Source organism: Pseudorca crassidens, chromosome 1, assembly GCF_039906515.1.
Source record: "Pseudorca crassidens isolate mPseCra1 chromosome 1, mPseCra1.hap1, whole genome shotgun sequence".
Classification (NCBI taxonomy): domain Eukaryota; kingdom Metazoa; phylum Chordata; class Mammalia; order Artiodactyla; family Delphinidae; genus Pseudorca; species Pseudorca crassidens.
Genome location: NC_090296.1, coordinates 2,037,595 through 2,051,473, shown reverse-complemented (window position 1 = coordinate 2,051,473; position 13,879 = coordinate 2,037,595). Strand labels below are relative to the sequence as shown.

The following is a 13,879-nucleotide window of genomic DNA, read 5'->3' as shown; positions in this document are numbered from 1 at the left end:
CGAGGACCTGAGCTTGTGGTGGGCTCACCAGGGCCCGGTGGGCAGTGGCTGAGCTGCTGTGGAAGGATGTGGGGGCCAGCAGACCTGGGACAGACATCTCTGTGTGCAGAGGATGCTGTAGTTTTGGAAGCAGCACGTCCTCCCGTGGAGCAAAGCCATCTGCCAAGGCTTAGCCTCCTCCAGGAAGTCCTCCGTGATTCACATGGTTGTGTGCCGAAGAAAGGAAACTCTGTCAGTATATTCCTGCCTTCTCTCCCCAGTTTGCCCCAAATCGTGAGCTCTAAAGAAAGCTCTGGTATGCCCACTTTGTCTTCTGGAGCCTGGGAGGAAGTGGCCAAGGACAAATCAACACCAACCGGGACGAGGGCTGAGTGTTGGGAGGGCTTGGGCTCTCTCACAACAGCTGGGCTGTGCAGACATCCTTCTGAGAGTGAACCGTCCCAAAAGAGACGGGTGCGGCCCTCCAGACCACATGCTGTGCTCATGGACGGAAGGCTGGGTGGACATCAGTGCTCAGGCCCAGTCCCTGTTTTGTGTAAGGGGACAGGCTTGGAGACACTTAGTGACTTGCCCGAGCCCCCAGAGACACACGGCAAGGCAGGAGGGAGCCTGCGTGTCCTGTGCTCTCTTTGATCGGTCTGGATACTGGCCAGGAGTCAGAGGTCATGCCCTGGAGCCTCGGACCATGGTAGATCCTGGCCAGAGCCTGCACCCCTGCCTTGCCCTGGAGGCAGTGCCAGTCCCACCGCCCCCAGGGGAACCTGAGCACACGGGAACCCCTAGGGGACCCCATTCACAGAGGACCCCCCAGGGGAGCCCACCTGCACACAGGAGAAGGCCCACTCCCTTCTCCGGGGCGGTTGCGGTTCCCTGGCTGCCCGCACTCTTCTCACAGGGGGGTTCCCATCCTCCAGAGACGCTGCCGGGTGTTTTATAAGAGCCAGACTTCATGGTGCAGAGCCCAGGGCCATAAAAGGGAGGGCAGTGAAATTTCTTATTGGGGTCAATGCTTGGGGCCCTGGGGGCAGGGAGGCACATGTCAGGGCTGCTCCCGGTTGAGGGAGATTGAAGGGTCCTAGCTGGGCACTCGGTCGCCTGCGATTGGCTCGGCCTCAGGGGAGACGGATGGGTGGGTCAGCTGGCTATTTACATGAGGTTGGAGCTGACCAGGAGGGGGTGACGCCCGGGGAGGAGGGATCTCCTGACTGTGGCTCTAATTCCCTCTGGCACCCACCTATCCCTTCCCCTCGGGGCACCCAGCTGTCAGAGGAGGCGACTAGCCGGGAGATCCGGTGTCGAGGCCTCGTTCCCATGTGTTGTCAGAGAACAAGTTCTGGGGCAACGACTTCAGTGGGATTCTGCAGGGGCAGCACTACCATGGGGTCTGCGCAGCCCGAGGGACCACCGAGCAGACCACCAGGTGACTTCGGGAGGGCACTTCCAGGACACGCACTGGAGTAGAGCGAGGGTCATCTAGGTCGCTGGACGCAGTGGGATATCCGGGACTGGGTGGTGGCCTCAGCCGTGCAGCCACATTGATGTGGCTGGATGTCCTGGGTCAGAGCCACCCCGCCAGGACTCCTTGTGCCCTTGGCAATGGGGCTGAGTCCGTGTTCCTGGTGGTGACTGATTCCTCACAAAGGGTCTCTCTCTTTTCATGCAGGCAAGGCCCAGAGAGCAGAATGGTGACACCCCTTCCTTCCTCCACCTCCAGCTCGCACCTGCGCCCTCTTCTGAGTCATCTGGGGGCTGAGACCCCAGTCAGTAGGAACCAGAGGGACCCTAGGCTTGACGGGCATCCACGCCCAAAACACTGTTGCCCTGACTTTCTGCCCGCAGGTGACAGGAACCCTCAGAGGCCGATGTCGGGGAGGGTTGGGGTGTCACCTGAGCCAAGAAGCAAGGCCAGGGCACTGAAGTCGCGCGAAGAACGTTCTCTACTGCGGCGCAACGAACATGGAAATCACCCAGGTTCCTGGGAATTAAGAAAAGAACCCATCAGTCAAAGGAGAAAGCAGAAGCTAAGATTCGGCTCAAGAAATTAGAAAAAACAGGAGGGAAATAAAAAGAAGAGCAGTGATTAGTGACATAAGAAAATGAATATACAAAAAGGCCCAATAATGCCAAAAAGTGGATCTTTGCAAGGATTTATGAAACGTACAAATCTGGTAGGTCCGATCAAGAAAAAGAGAGAAGACAGAAAAGGCTGAGATCTGGGGTGAGAAAGGGAGCAGCTCCACAGCGTTTGCAGATAACAGAAGTTTAGGAAGAGGAAAAATTAAAATGGAATGTTATAAACCAATTTATGTCAACGTGTTGGAGACATTTGATAAAATGGACAATTTCTAGAAAAATATACTTAAAACTCACACGCTAGAAAGAGAAAACCTGAAAAGTCCTTACCTATGACTACTAAAGAAATTGAATTTAGGGACTGCTCTGGAGGCGCAGTGGTTAAGAATCCGCCTGCCGATGAAGGGGACACGGGTTCGAGCCCTGGTCTGGGAAGATCTCACATGCCGCGGAGCAACTAAGCCCGTGCGCCACAACTACAGAGCTTGTGCTCTAGAGCCCGCGAGCCACAACTACTGAGCCCACGTGCCACAACTACTGAAACCCACGCGCCTAGAGCCCGTGCTCCACAACAAGAGAAGCCACCGCAATGAGAAGCCCGCGCACTGCAACGAAGAACAGACCCCACTCGCTGCAACTAGAGAAAGGCTGTGTGCAGCAACGAAGACCCAACGCGGCCCAAAATAAATAAATAAAATAAATAAAAATTAATGAAAACCTTCCCTCAAAGAAAACTCCAGGACTAGATAGCCCTCACTCACAAGTTTTGCTTAAATTTTTGAGGAAGAGCTAATACCAATTTTATACAAGCTCTTCCAGGTGACAGTAAAAGAGGGAGCTCTTCCCAACTTATTTTATCAGGCGAGTGTACCCTTAATACACAGATCCAAACAGGAAAGTATAAGGAAGGAAAATCCCACGTATTAATACAGATGATTTTAAATAAAACATCAGCCAACTGAACTTTTACAGAAGGTCACCCGTCATGTGCAGGTTGCCTTTATTTCAGGGTCACAAAGTTAAACAGAAAAAAATCTATCAGTATAATTACCCGTAAAAAAGGTATTAAAGGAGAAAAATTATATGATCATCTCAAAAGATGTACCGAAAATGTTTGATAAAATTCAACACTAATTTATAATAAAAATATCCATTAGTGAACTTGAAGTAAAAGAGAACGCGTTAATACAAGGAAGAATTTTTTTTTTTTTTTTTTTTTCCGGTACGCGGGCCTCTCACTGTTGTGGCCTCTCCCGTTGCGGAGCACAGGCTCTGGACGCGCAGGCTCAGCGGCCATGGCTCACGGGCCCAGCCGCTCCATGGCATGTGGGATCCTCCCGGACCGGGGGACGAACCTGTGTCCCCTGCATCGGCAGGTGGACTCTCAACCACTGCGCCACCAGGGAAGCCCAATGAAGAATATTTTTGTAAAACATACGAAAGCATAATACTTAATGGTGAGACAGAGAGTCTTTCTCTTTGCGATTAGAAACCAGAGAACGGTGCCCTCCTGAGCCCAGTTCCTGGACAAACCTGTCAGAGAAGAAGCAGAAAGGGTGTAAGGATAGGAAGAGACAAAGCAAAGCTTTCATTATTTGTAGATAAAATTGTTGAGAACATAGTAAATGTCATACCTTATAGTTAAGTTATTAGAATCAATAGGGAGTTCAGCAAGGTTGTTGAATTAAAAAAAAATAGGATACACAGTTCAATTATGTTTCTATAATGCTTCAGTCGACAATTAGAAAATAAAGTTTAAAACAAAGATACTATTGGTAAAACATCAGGAAATACAGTCAGCCCTCCTTATCCGCGGGTTCTGCGTCCGTGGATCCAGCTAACCGCTGATAAAATTGTTGATTGAAACAGCAAACGCGGAATCCTGGATACGGAGAGCTGACTGTACTTTGTCATTTTGTATAAGGCACCTGAGCATCTGGGGATTCTGGTATCCACGGGAGGAAGGAGTGGGCGGGGGTGTGTGGGGGTGTGGGGGCGGTCCTGGAACCAATCCCCCGAGGATAAAAACGGATGGACGATTGTGTTAAATACCCAGGAATGAACCTAACAAAATGGGGGTAAAACTTCTATTCAAAAGTCTATAAAACATTATTGAGAGAAATCTTTAAAAATTTAGATTAAAATTTAATTTTGAAAAAGACCAGGAAAATGATGGTCGTGGATTTTAAGATTCAATATTTTTACGATTTAAAATTTCTCCAAATCGATCTAATATTTCTATGCAATACCATCCAAAATCCCAATGGATCTGCTCCCCCCACCCCCCCACCCCCAGCCCCCATCTCTGTGTGTGTCATGACCAGGAAATTCTACAATCTATTTTACAATATAAAGGACCAAGAATAACCAGGACACAAAAGGAGGGGGAGGAAGAGGGACCGTAGTACCGATTTTGACATTTGCCGTGACGTTAAAACTGAGCCAGTACGGTATTGGCGAAACAATAGACATGAGCGGATTTAAACAGAGAACCATGAAACAGACCCGTGCATAGACAGATATTTGGCTTGTGAAAAATGTAGCACTGAAGAGCAGTGGAGAACTAGTGGTGTGCTGGGATGATCAGATATCCAAGGGGATACAGACGAACTTGAACCCCACCTCCCACCACACACTCGAGTCTGTTCCAGGTCGGATGGAAATCTACGTGCAAAAGGCAGAATGATAAAGTCTTTAGAAGTTCATGTAGAAGAAAAGCTTCCTGCTGTTGGGATAGAAAACATTTTATCATCACTAACCCTAAGGGAAAATATTGATGTATTTGACTACATTAAAATTAAGAACCTCTGTTCATCAGAAGACATCACTCACAGAGGATAAAGACAAGCACAGAAGGGGAAAGGATATTTGAAAAACGTAGTAAATAAAGGGCTTGTATCCAGAATTTAAAACAGCCTCCTACAAACAATAAGAAAAAAGGCAAGAAAAAGGGCAAGAGACTCAGACAAACACTTCGCCAAAAAGGACATCCAAATGTCCAATAAACGTATGGTAAAGTATTCATCAGAATCATTTATTATGAAAATGCTAATTAAAACCCCAAAGACCTATCACTACATAGGCACCAGAATGGATAAAAAGAGAAAAAGACTGACAGTAAAAGTGGAGGTAAGAACACAAGCATCTCATCACTGCAGTTGGGTGTGTGAGTTGCCACACTCAATGGAGAGAACCGTTTGCCAATATCTGGATAAGTTGGAGATGTGCATTTGCTCAGACTCAAAAATTCCACACCCCAGGAGTACAGCTCAGGGAAATGCACACACCTGTGCACCACAAGACGTGTGTAAGGATGGGGCATTAGGTGTAATATGTCAACTCGGGAAAACCAAGCATCAATTGATGGTAAAATGGATACAAACTTTGTGGCGTCATGGTGCAGGAAAGGGCAGCCAGAAGAGTGGTCCAGCTGCAGCAACACCCACCGCGACGAATCTTCACATCATTTCATGGGAAAGAAACCAGAAATGAAAACATGCACGCCAGTGAAACTGGAGAGATGAATAGCAGGTGGTAATAAAACAGATGGCAGCAGTGACCTTGCGCTGCGCCCTGAAGGTCGCAAGGCCACATTCTTGGTGGGCATATGAGCACCTTCATGGGGGCAGAGGGATTTGCGGCCGGAAGGCAGCTGGGAAACCAGAACACGAGCTGAGGACCCAACTGAGACAGCCTCCACGTGCCGGGGGAGCTCTGGAAAATAAAGAGCTAGAGAGTATACATCACTGGTACCCTACCTGAGGAACTCAAATACCCGTGAACAAGGACAGGGAAGGTGCCTGGAGGAGCAATGACCTTTACAATGTCTCTAACTTTACAAGGAAATCAACGGAACACTGGAAAACGGCTCTGTTTTCTTTATTCATTCTCGCCCCTCCCCCCTACCCCCCACTCGTGGTCCCATCTCTGGGCACAGCCGTGCTTGGGGACCGGGAACAGAGCAGACATCCTGGAGCAGGACTTCCAGACCATCCTCAGGACTGGGGACTCCTGGAGCCCCTCCCTCCCTCTTCAGGGGTCCTGTGTCGGACCTCCGTCCTCCAGGGCCAGGAGAAGAGGCTGGCTGGAAACTGGTGGGAAACAGGGTGGCATCTCCCACCCACCACCCCATGGGGAGCGATGGCTGCCCTGCCCCAAACCAAGTTGGTCAAGATAAGGTGCAGGTCCAAGTGCCAGTGGGTCAGCAAAGCTGGTCCCACCAGGTCAGCACCCTGGTCAGCGCCCTGCATACACCGGGGGCGGGGGGGGGGGTGCCCATGGAGTCATGGTGGGGTGGCCGTGGTGGCAGTGGGGGGTGGGGGCATTGTGCCAGGCGTGGAATGCCTTTACCTAGATGTCCAGCTTCTCCCACCTGCACACTGATGATGCCCATGCCCTTGTGTCCTTGAGCCCTGCTGGTGGCCCCTGGTCATGGAATCCAGAGTGAACCCTGGGAGAGAAAGACAAGGACTTGTCAAGGGGGGATGGGGTGCCCAGTCCCCCAAGAAGGAGAGGATTCTCCATGCATGATCGTCAGGACTTCCAGGTTCCCACTTCCCCCCCCCTTCTGCTGCTGGAGGCCGTGACCCACCAGCCCCTCTGGCCACGACAGATTCCCATGGGGACCTTGCTTTTCTCCCCCTTGGGCTCAGGCCCCACTGCATGCATTCGTCCAACATTTATTCAGCAAAAGTCTGCCAGGCTCTGGCTCTGCCTCTGCCCTGGGCGGCGGGGCTCGAGGGGGTGGGGCAGGTGGGAGATGCAGCGCACCATCTCCCCGCGCCTGGGACCCTCTGCACAGATTCTGGGGGGTTCCTGGGCCCATGCCCAGGAAGCGCCTTCTCAGAGAAGGACTCAAGGTGAGCGGGGACCTTCAGGAGATGAACACGCGTGGGAGGGGCACTGGCTCCTGGCCCGAAAGCGTTCACAAAGCTCCCTGGCAAATGTCCCCTCTTAGCCCAGCACAAAGCCCGGCCGCTCCTGTTCGTCCAAAGGCAGTGAAAAGGGCGGGACCTGGAAGCAGCGGATCACGGCAGAATGGATGGGCCACTCGGTACCCCTCATTTGTAACCCGAGACGTGATGGAAACACAGGCAGGCGTGACCCGGAGAGAGGGTGGGTGTGGAGGGCAGGGGAGGGGCCCGGCACCCACTTCCCGGCGTGTCCACGCTCGGCCGCAGTCTCCCACCCGAGGGCCGATGGGGCCAGGCCGGGAGCACCTCCTGAGCCCCTTTCCGTGGCTGGCTGCTTCCTTCCGGAAGAAGGCAGCTCGTGTGAGGCTCTCACACTGTGACACCGGTGGGACCTCAAGACCCAGCCCCTGCTGGGCAGTGTCCCCCCAGCAGCTCCACTGCCCCTTGTCCTCTGCCTGCCACCCTTGCACCTGCTGTGACTTACCCTGGGGCCCCTGCTTCCTATCTTGGCACGAGAGTCTAGAGGACTGCGGTTCTCCGGACATCAGGGCAGGGAGTGCCCAGAATGCCAAGCTCAGGCTTGTCCAGGCTCTTGGCCTGGGGTGCAGGAGGGCAGGGGGCCTGGAGCATGAGGGGGTGTCAGATGGCCCCTCTCTTTTGGAAGCCGGTGTTGGAACCAATTGGAGGAGGACTTGGGGGCAATGGTAAACGAAAGGCCGGTTTCTTTTATTCCAAAAGTTTCAAGCTCTCCTATAACCCCGATAGGGACTGGAGCCTGCTGGCCCAGCACTGCCCACTGCCGCAGCCCCTCGTCCTTTGCGGGTCCGGGAGGTTGCTTGTGGCCCGCCCTTGAAAGTCGTGCCCTTTTCTGAACGCGTGGACACTGTGGGCCTCCCCGGACGCCACCTCTCCCCCTGGAGCTCCCCTCCAAGCAGGAAGGATGGCTGTGGCCGAGTGACATCCCACATGGCCCCTGGCTGCCTGGGCAGCCTAGCCAGTGGCCAAGGGACAGACGCAGAGCACAGGGGCCGGCTTCCACCTCCTCTGCTTTCCACTTGCAGAGTGTGTGCGCGTGTGTGTCCATGCGAGAGTGTGTATGTTCGAGTGTGTGTGTGCGCAAGACGAGCCCACACGGTCCTCTGGAAAGCCAATCCCATGGTGATGTGACCCTGAGGGTTTGGGGACGACTTGTGGGTCCACACAGCCCAGAGTCTCTGGGCCCATAGGCCAGGCCTGGGTAAGTCAGCATCACGCAGGGGTCAGGACAGGCCCAGGGGCGCGGGTGCCAGGAGAGCCCCAGGCCCACCATGCAGCTCTGGCCCCTCGGGAAGGGCTCACGTACACCCGGCCCTAAAGGGCCAGGCCCGGGAACACCGAACCTGTTTGAGGAGGTGACCTACCTCGGACCCGAGTGCCAAGCCCTGGAACCTCGGGACTCAGAACTGAGAGACCAGAGGGGCAGGACAAAGGTCACAGGGCAGCCTCTCTGCCTGATGCCTCAGAGAAACAGCACAGCTTGGTCCAGCTGGGCAGTCCCCCACCTCCCTGGTCACCCCCAGGGCAGGCGCCACGCAGGGCCCCCTCCCACCGCCAGTCAGCACTCACCTCTGCACGGGCCGAGGTCAGACGGGCACCGTGCCCTGCGGGCAGGTTCTGAGCCCCTGGTGGGCCAAGTCCAGGATCCGGAGGGCTTTGTGCCTGGCTGGGTGTTTGAGAGCTGGACCCTTGCAGCCCCTGTTGGCCTTGCAGACGCCGAGTGGCAGGTGGGGCAGAGCAGACACGCAGGACGGGGTGTCTCCACTGCATCCCTGCCCACCTCACGTTGCGCTGGGCTCGCCTCGGGCCGGTGGGCAGGCGGTCAGAGCCTGGCGAGTCTGTCCCTGTCACCCCCCGACACGGCAGCAGCAGCGGCTGACTGGCCTTGTCACCTGTTCCCCACTGAGGGTCTGCGGCTGAGATCGGGTTTCAGGGAACCTGCAGGGCACTGTGGGGTGCTGGGCGGTGCTGGGCGGTGCTGGTGCCAGTTACTCGGCTTCACAAGGCTGCAGGCTGCATCCGCTTCGGGAAGGCCTCCTCCTCGGGGTCGCTGGGCCAGGCAACGGGGGGTGGGGCCCCGCCCTGACTGTTCAGGGACGTGGGCACGCCCACCCCCCTCCCTGCACCGGGCCTGGTGTCCTCGTCTGGAACTAGGGGTTGGGCTGCCTTGTCCGTCCAGGCCCTTCCAGCCCCATCAGGCCATTGGGGACCCCACACCCCTTTGCTCCCCCTCTGCCCCTCCGTCCTGGGTGCCGGGCACCCCCCCCCCCCCCGCCCACGGCTGCCCACGCACCAAGAGAATCGGACGCTGGCGCTGTTCCGGGGCAGCTCAGGGCGGCTGAGCGGGGATCTGCGTGCTCTGGGCTGGCTAACGCGACAAGCACAGCCGTCAGCGCGGCCATGATGCGATTACACGGCTAATCAGCTCAGCGCATCCTCCACCACCCGCAGCCCCCGCCTCGCTGAGGGGTCTGCGTGGCCTGTGCCCAGGATTTCACCCCTAATGAGCGGGGCTCTGCTCTCCTGGAGGCAGCCCCGAGGGAGGCCCGTGACCCAGCTGCTCTGGTGACTGAGGTGTGGGTCGAGTGGCCGGGGGCCTCTGCCCATCGCCCTGCCGGCTGGGAGGCGGTCCCAGGCCTGTTCCAGGCTGCCTGTGGAGAAAGGCAGCGCTCTTGGTTTCCGTGGTGATGGCCTGCAAACGCCCTCCCGGGCTCCGGGCACCTGCCTGGAGGGGGTGGGGTCTGGTAGCTGAGAGGGATGAGGGGGGAAGCTCTGCTTCCCCTCCCCCAGGGCCCCGCCGCGCGTCTGATTGGCAGCAGGAGCTCACGGTCTGAAATGCGCCAGCGCCCGGCTCTGACCTGGGAAGGTGAGGGGCGGCAATTTCGCAGCAAGAGAAAGACGTGTAACGGGGGGGGGGGCGGGTTCTGTGTGCGGAGAGGAGGCGCTGGGCTCATGGCTCGGGCAGAGTCGGGGGAGCCCCGTGACCATGGACAGCGTGACCATTGGCCAGAGTGGGGACGGCCCGCGATGCGCTCCCAGTGAGGGCCCGGGCGATGGCCGTGGTGGGCGGCCCCTGCTCTGGGCGGCCCCCAGGGAGACCTGCCACCAGTGTCTGCAGAGGCCTGTGCCCACACTCAGTGACACAGCACCAGCCCCGCCAGTCTCCCTGCCCTGCAGGGACACAGATGCTGCAAGAGCGGGGCCTCGGTCCCACCTGCCGCCCACACCCGGCGCGTGGTCCCACGCAGGGCTGCCACCCAGAGGCTGAGGCCCCCCTCGCCCTCAGGTTCCCCAGAGCCCTCGGTGGGCTCTGGGGTCCCTGGGCCGCCTGCCTGAGATAGATACAGCCTGCAGCCCGCACTACCGTCAGCTGCTGAGTACCCAGCAGCCCCAAATTGAGCAGCTAGAAACAATGCAGATTTACCGTCTCACAGGCTCTGGGGTCCGGAATCCAGGCGCAGCTTAACCAGGTGCCTCTGGGTCAGGGTCTCTCGCGGCTGCAGTCAAGGTGTCAGCTGGGCTGGGGGAGAAGGGTGCACCAGGGGCCCCTGAGATGGTGCAGGGAGGTGGGTGCAGGGCTCAGGTGACGAGGGGGCTGGTGGAGACGGGGCTCTTCCCGTGTCCCTGCCTGGCACCATCTCCTCCAGGCACAGGTGGACTTGTCCTCACAGAGGGACAGTGCTTTGTCCAGCCTCTGCTTGGCCTCACCCTGTGGAAACAGGAGGGCGGGCTGAGGTGGGAGAGGCGGGGACTTCTCTCCGGGAACCCAGTGGGATGCGTCACTGTCACTCACAGTGGACCTTCCTTCCTCCCTCCCTCCCTCCCCCCACGCCCTCCCCACGTGTCCCCTTCCTCCCTGTGGTCCTTCCTCAGCATCGAAGGATGAGGCCTGGGCTGGACTCCACTACTGCACGAAGTGGACAGAACCCTGCCCCAATCCTGCCCCCACCTCAATTTGCAGAGTGACCTTGGGTAAGTCACTTCCCTTCAAGGACCCTCAGTGTTCCCATCTCCCGTGGGCGATGGGACGAGATTTTGTCTTCTCTCCTTTAATCTTGGAGCCATAGAGATCCAGGGCCAGGGGGTGATCAGCTGGTCACCATTCATTCATTTATTCACTCATCAAACATTCACTGTACCTCTCCTGTAGTGAGGAGAACGGTGGCCCCCAGACACCTCTGTCCATGTCACCCAATCCTCAGAACCCATGAATGTGAACTTATTTGGGGAAAGGATCTTTGTAGAGGTAATTAAGGCCAGGATCATCGAGACACTAAATCCAACAAGTGTGCTTGTAAGAGACATACACGGAGGAGGGGGCCGTGGAAAGATTGAGGCAGAGATGGCAGGGGTGCAGCCAGAAGCCACAGAAGAGGCTGGCAGAGGCAGGAAGGCTCCTCTCCTGTAACCTCTGGAGGGAGCATGGCCCTGCTGACACCTGGAGTTTGGTCTCCTGCCTCCTGAACTGTGAAGGAATAACTTTCTGCTGTTTCACGTTCCCTAGGTTGTGGTCGTGGGTTACGGCGGCCCCAGGAGACACGCAGCTTCTGTGTGCACTGCTCACTGACAGGAGACAAAGACCACAGGGACAGCTATCCTGGGAAGGGAAGGCGGGCTGGGGGCCGGGGGCATGAGGAGTCGGGGGCTCCTCTGCCTCTCCCCTCGTCCCGAGGCCCCGCGGGACCAGCCATCCGTCAGCTCACTGCAGTTATGCTTAAGGCTTGGGGAGGACGACCTCCCATTTCAGCAATGATCTGCTCTCGGATATTATGAGGAACGGGCTGCCAGGCCCTGGGAAACGTCCTCTAATGGACACAGCATCAATCCTCACGGCCGCGTGGCCGCGCGTCAGGCTGGAGGCTCTCCAAGTTTGCACATCACAAGGAATTTAAGCAAGACCCCAGTTAAGTGGCTTACGATAAAAATAGCCAACATGTTCTGAATGCAAGATGTGAGCTCATCAAGGAAAGAGACACTTAGTTCTCTTTGAGAGGAAATACCCAGAGTCAGATTTAACACCAGACTACTTCCTGTAACTTCTGCGCAATTTTGCAAAGCGTTATTTGCACAGTTAACGGGCAGGAGTTGATGGGTGGAGTGAGGTTGCTCTCAGCGGAACGGGGGACGCTGGTGGTGGAGCCACAGATGGAGTGCGTGGAGCTTGGGGCCCCTGGGCTCGCCCCGGGTGGGCGAGGCTGCGGGAGAAGGGCCACCTCCGGGGGCTGCACGAGGAAGGGCTTCTCCACCCCGGGCGCAGGTGGAGGCTTTGGCGGGTTGGGGGGCAAGGACCACAGAGGCCGAGTCCAGGGACACGGCCCCCAGGCCGGGCCATCTGCCCTCCCAGTGCCTGCCAGGAGTCTCACCTCGCAGCTGTCAGTTACCCGAGAATCCACGCACCCTCGCTTCCCAGGATGTTCTGTTTGCCAAAACCCTCTCCTATCTTTTCTTTTACTTGCTCCCCACACGTCCAGTGACAGACGTCCTATTCTCTCCTTTCTGCAGAAGGACTGTGGTGGCAACTACCAGGAACAGAAAGCCAGACCAACATGCTACCCAAAGTGGGATCCGGCTGCTCGCCGATCTAAAGCCAATCCTCGAGAGGCAAAGCTGGTTGAAAGGAAAATTTGCTTTATTCCGGAGGCCGGCAACGAGAGGGGAGGGAGGACTTGTATCCAAAGGCCAAGTCCCCCCTGAAGATCAGTGGGCAAGAGGTGGTTTTTTTTTTTTGCGGTACGCGGGCCTCCCACTGTTGTGGCCTCTCCCGTTGCGGAGCACAGGCTCCGGACGCGCAGGCCCAGCGGCCATGGCTCATGGGCCCAGCCGCTCCGCAGCATGTGGGATCTTCCCAGACCGGGGCACGAACCCGCGTCCCCTGCATCGGCAGGCGGCCTCTCAACCACTGCGCCACCAGGGAAGCCCCGGGCAGAGCTTTTAAAGGGGAGTTTCAGGGGTGTATAAGGGGAGGGAGGGGGCTGCATGCAGAACAGCACAGTCAGCTCTGACAGTCACCTTGAAATCGGTCATCGGTGGTCTGACCAGCGTCATCTTGATTGTTTAAGTGCAGTTAGTCTTCAGGTCCAGGGTCGGTTTGTTCCCATTTCTTTGAGACCAGCTCTCGAAATTGTGGCAGCTTATGTCATGGCTAGAGGCTGACCATCGTGCAGTTAACTTCTTCCTGGTGGCGGTTTCGGCATCTACAAAACAGCTCACAGGACGTGGCTCAGAGCAGTATCTCCAGCCCTTGAGGAGGATCTAAAAGTCCTTGACTCTGCTCTGAACTATTATTATTCTGTCCTGTCTGACTGTTTTCCTTTGCTTCTGCATTTTCCCACTTCGCTGATTAAACTTATTCTTTGTCTAAAGTTTTTCTACAGACAAAAGGCAGGTGGAGGACCTGGGGGGCAGGGGGTGGGGGAAGGACCATAGGGTCCTGCTCTGTTTCAAACAGAGGACTCAGCAGGGCAGTTCACTGTCTCACGGTGGCACGCTGCTGCAGACGCTTCCCGAAGACGTCCAGGTCTTTATCCTCGGAACCTGTGAATGCCGTCTTACCTGGAAAAAGGGACTTCGCAGATGGGAGTAAGTCAAGGGTCTTGAGATGGGGAGGTTCTCCTGGATGACTCAGGGGAGCCGTAAATGTAATCACATGTCTCCTTATGAGAAGGAGGCGGAGGAGATATGACAAGAGGAGGGAAGAGAGAAGGAGATGTGACCATAGAGGAGAAGTTGGAGTGATGCAGCCACGAACGAGCCAGGGAATGAAGGCAGCCACGGGACGCTGGAGAAGGCAAGGAAGGGATTCTCCCCAAGGGCCTCCAGAGGAGGCACAGCCCTGCCAACACCTTGGTTTCAGCCTA

At 56.4% G+C, this 13,879-nt stretch overlaps 2 long non-coding RNA genes across 3 annotated transcripts; one reads left to right on the top strand and one right to left on the bottom strand.

Annotated features, from left to right (window-relative positions):
- Nucleotides 1–2,887: 2,887 nt before the first annotated feature.
- Nucleotides 2,888–10,721, bottom strand: LOC137212037 (uncharacterized). Of its 2 annotated transcripts, XR_010937349.1 has the most exons (4): nt 10,447–10,721; nt 8,592–9,673; nt 4,696–6,523; nt 2,888–3,606 (listed from the first exon to the last, which is right to left on the bottom strand). It is a non-coding gene; the product is annotated as an uncharacterized lncRNA (long non-coding RNA). The 2 variants fall into 2 exon arrangements; XR_010937334.1 differs by having other exon boundaries at nt 2,888–6,523.
- LOC137212095 (uncharacterized) lies at nt 9,610–13,827 on the top strand. The gene is made up of 4 exons (XR_010937361.1): nt 9,610–9,888; nt 10,896–10,994; nt 12,525–13,601; nt 13,687–13,827. It is a non-coding gene; the product is annotated as an uncharacterized lncRNA (long non-coding RNA).
- Nucleotides 13,828–13,879: the final 52 nt, after the last annotated feature.